This window comes from Diabrotica undecimpunctata, chromosome 2 (assembly GCF_040954645.1).
Source record: "Diabrotica undecimpunctata isolate CICGRU chromosome 2, icDiaUnde3, whole genome shotgun sequence".
NCBI lineage: Eukaryota > Metazoa > Arthropoda > Insecta > Coleoptera > Chrysomelidae > Diabrotica > Diabrotica undecimpunctata.
In genome coordinates this window covers 27,747,979-27,751,932 of record NC_092804.1, presented here as the reverse complement: position 1 = coordinate 27,751,932, position 3,954 = coordinate 27,747,979, and the positions used below count along the sequence as shown (strand labels likewise).

The following is a 3,954-nucleotide window of genomic DNA, read 5'->3' as shown; positions in this document are numbered from 1 at the left end:
TTGTATTTGTCTCGTAATTTATTAATTAAGTGTATCTATTGGTACTCACCTCCGAAAGTTACTCCCACTGCGCCATTTTAATTCTATTCAAGTAGGTATACTGTTAATTGTTATTTTTTTAACAAATTATAATAAATAAAGGATAATAAAAAATCAAAAAACTTAAGAGGACCGGTTTCGATGTACATCAAATTAATTATTTAGAATATGTTTGATGTTGATCTCTAACTTTCGACGCCGAAAAGGAGAACAGTAATTGTGCGATAGGTGAATATGTAGTTTTCACAAACCCTGTATATAATTAGTATTATATTTTTAAACTATCTAAAATAAAACTAGTATTTTGGCACACTGGCAGAATAGTTGTCGGTTCAGAAACCGATTTAATTGTCAAATAAATTCAGTTTTTAGTCCCAAACATTGCGGGAAAACTTATCAGAGAAATTCATTCAGTTCAGCGACCTCTAATCTGTAGTTATGAATTTTATGTATTTTTAATTTGTAAGATAAAAGGTCAAATAATAATAAAAATAATAAACATTAATAAAATTATCATTTTCGTTTTCACTGTTAGTCAATTTTAAGTTTAATAAACAGGGAGAAATTTGGAAAAATGCAATATATCGGATTTGATTCAATACAAAAAAATTGGATATTGGATGATTAGAAAAAATGTTAAATTCTTCGTTACCTACTATGGTTTGTTTTTTAACCAGGAGGAGTAAACTAAAAAGACATATTCAAACCCAATAAAGTTACTAGAAAAGTCACCAAATACATCTTCTTTTTTAGTTGATTATGTCGGCCTTGCGGTAATCCAGTAATCAGTATCGGATAACCTCACACGTGGATTCTAACCTAACTTTGTTTGTTTATGTTTGAATAATAATTTTTTCCAATTCAATTCAATTTATGTTTTTTTTCTAATTACAATAAAAAAATGTTGGATTGTTATGAAGAAGTTGAAGAATTTTTAGAGTTTATTTATCACATTGTAGAAGAAAATAAATATTTATTTTATTTCACTTAAAATTTTATTCAAAGTGGGTATTTCATTCTTGAAAAAGAAGCTGTGTACTATAGAAGGTCTACCGCCCGTTTTTTTAGGACATCTTACTGTTCCAGTCTGCCAATATTTCTTAATTGTTCTGTAAATAGTTGAATTCGCAACATCTAAAATTAGCACATTACCTTAGTAACTAAAACTAACCTGTTGCCTGTTTTATTTTTGATACCATGGCTGTTATTTTCATTCCAGGATTATCAATTTTTATTTGTTTGTACATGTTTATAATCCATTGTTTTTCATTTGATGATAAATGACCCAAATCTACTCGGTGTTTTTTAGGTGAAGGATAATTACCTACCACTAGTACTTGGCACTGAATCCATATTGTTATCTTAATAACACTAATACGTCGCTAAATAGTTCTAAAAAGAACTGTTTTTTATATAAATGCAAACGAAAAATCTAAAAGTTAAGGGAATAACGCAGAAAATACAAAAAATCCTTGATATAAATGTTGAATTTTAAAATTTCATAAATGTCATTAGTGTCAAAATGTCATAATTTAGTGGAGTAAACTTGCCTGCGATTGGACCAATTACAAACAAGCATTATGGCGCGATAAATTTGAATTACTCCTCCTGGTTAAAAAACAAACCATAGTAATAAATCACTAGCCAATAAACAAATAATAAAATCAATGTGGGTACTTTCATCATCGTCAGCATTCAGCCTTCTACGTCCAAAGTTGAACATAGGCCTCCCTAATTTCTTCCAGTTCTGTCTGTCTTGAGCTTCTTCCAGCCAATTCCCAGCGATTCTGTTGATGTAGTATGTTCATCGTGTAGGGGGTCTACTTCTGCTTCTTATGTCAACTCGTGGTGTCCACACTGTAATTTTTTGGGTCTACCGCCCATCATTCATTCTGACCACATGGCCCGGCCAGTTTTACTTCAGCCATGCTATACGCTTTATGGCGTATGTGACGCTTGTCCTTCTTCTTATTTCTTCGAGCGAGCGTTCCATTCTTCTTTGGGCTACTATGAGTTTGATTGTTGTAGCCTGGGTTAAGCAAAGTGTTGACGGCGCCGTAAGTTTTGACTAGAAACACATATTAATCGAACGTGTTCTTTTTCAAATAATTTGGCATGTTGATCTTAAAGATGTCTGATACAGCTCCATGCGCGGTCCATGCTAAAGCGATTATTCTTTACAGTTCAGCAGTTTGGTTGTCCCTAGAAATTTGGATTTCATGACCTAAGTATTTATATTTATGAATTAATTTTATTTTGTTGCAGTCGACTTTTGGATTTTCACTTGGTACTAGATTTGTCATGTATTGCGTGTTTCCAAAATTTATGTTCAAACACATCTAACAGGCTACATCTAACTCAGTAAGCATAGTTCCAATCTCTTTTAAGTTATCTGCTATCAGAACAACATCGTCCGCAAATCGTGGGTAAGAGAGCAGTTTCCGCAGCTTTCCACTCCAATATTTTGAAAGTTTTTTTTTGTGTAGTCATGGTTGCTTTATTGTATAAACAACGCTCTCATTACGCTGTTAATTTCTATAGTATCGAATGCTTTGCTAATGTCTACGAAAGCTAGTAGGTATTTTACTACATTTTATTAAGCTTCAAGAAATTAGTAGAGTTTTTCTTCTGATGCCATTTAACTTAGTTATCATGTGCACTTGGTTGTTTTTTTTTAACCATGATGGCTGTTTAAAATGATGATGTGGAAGAAGGATATTATATAGAAAGCGATCATTTTACGGACAGTGAACAAGAAGTGAAAATGAACAGCAACAAGACTCAGAAACGATATCTAGCGAAGATGAAGAAGAGTGTGTCAATTCAAGCAAATATTACTATGGAAAGAATAGGTATAAGTGGAGTAAAAAGGAGCCGAATAGAAACGTCCGTACGCTTGCTCACAATATTGTTGTACTCCCATCAATCCGTTCAAAAGTAGAAAAGTCAACGGGTTCCGTTTATTATCGTAGTACATTATTTTTACCAGATATTTATAGTATTGTTGTCAAGAGAACTAACAAAAAACTCGCAACTTTTCGACCAAAATATCAACAATATAAAAAAGACAAATCCGAGTTAGATGATACTGATGAAATAGAATTGAGAGCTTTCTTGGGACTGCTTCTTTATACTAAGTCAAATCATGAGGATGTACGAAGTCTGTTTGCTACGAATGGGAAAGGACGGTCTATATTTAGAGAAGTTATGTCGCAGAAACATTTCTTGACTCTGATGGCCGCCATAAGGTTTGACGATGCCTCGGACCGAGAACAATGAGCAAGGGATAATTCAGCTGCTGCTATCCAAGAATTCTTTGACTTATTTGTAAGCAATTCAAAAGATGCATATACGGTTGGGAAAAATGTGTGTAGACGAAATGCTGGTAGGCTTCAGAGGCAGATGTCGCTTTAAAATGTATATTCCACATGTATATATCAAACATCTTTACAATACTAATAGAAATGTAACTGGCGACAACTGGTTTAGTTTAGTTGATTTAGTACATCATCTACAACAACATAAATTCACTTACGTTGACACAATGCGAAGAAATAAACAATAAATTCCTCCAGAGTTCCTTCCGCGACCAAATCGTAATGAAGGCGACACTTTGTATGGATTTACCAAAGACCTAACACTTTTATCCCGTACAACTAAGAAAAATAAAACTATGATATTAATTTCTTCCGTGTATAATTCCATAGAAGTAGATGCAGATAATGGACTACCAGAAATAAATTATTTTTACAACTTGACCAAAGGGGATGTAAACGCGATGGATGAAACATGTGTAAAATATTCATATACCTATGTGTATCCGCAGAACACGCAGATGGCCCATAGCTATTTTTTATAAAATAGTAGACGTATGTGGAGTAAATCCATATTATTATGTTTACTTCGATTCCAGAA

General features: G+C 33.0%; 1 long non-coding RNA gene across 1 annotated transcript in view; it reads right to left on the bottom strand.

The window, feature by feature from the left end:
* The window catches only part of LOC140434367 (uncharacterized), a 1,119,986-nt gene that overhangs the window by 56,001 nt on the left and 1,060,031 nt on the right, over positions 1–3,954 (bottom strand). The gene's annotated exons all lie outside the window — the stretch shown is intronic.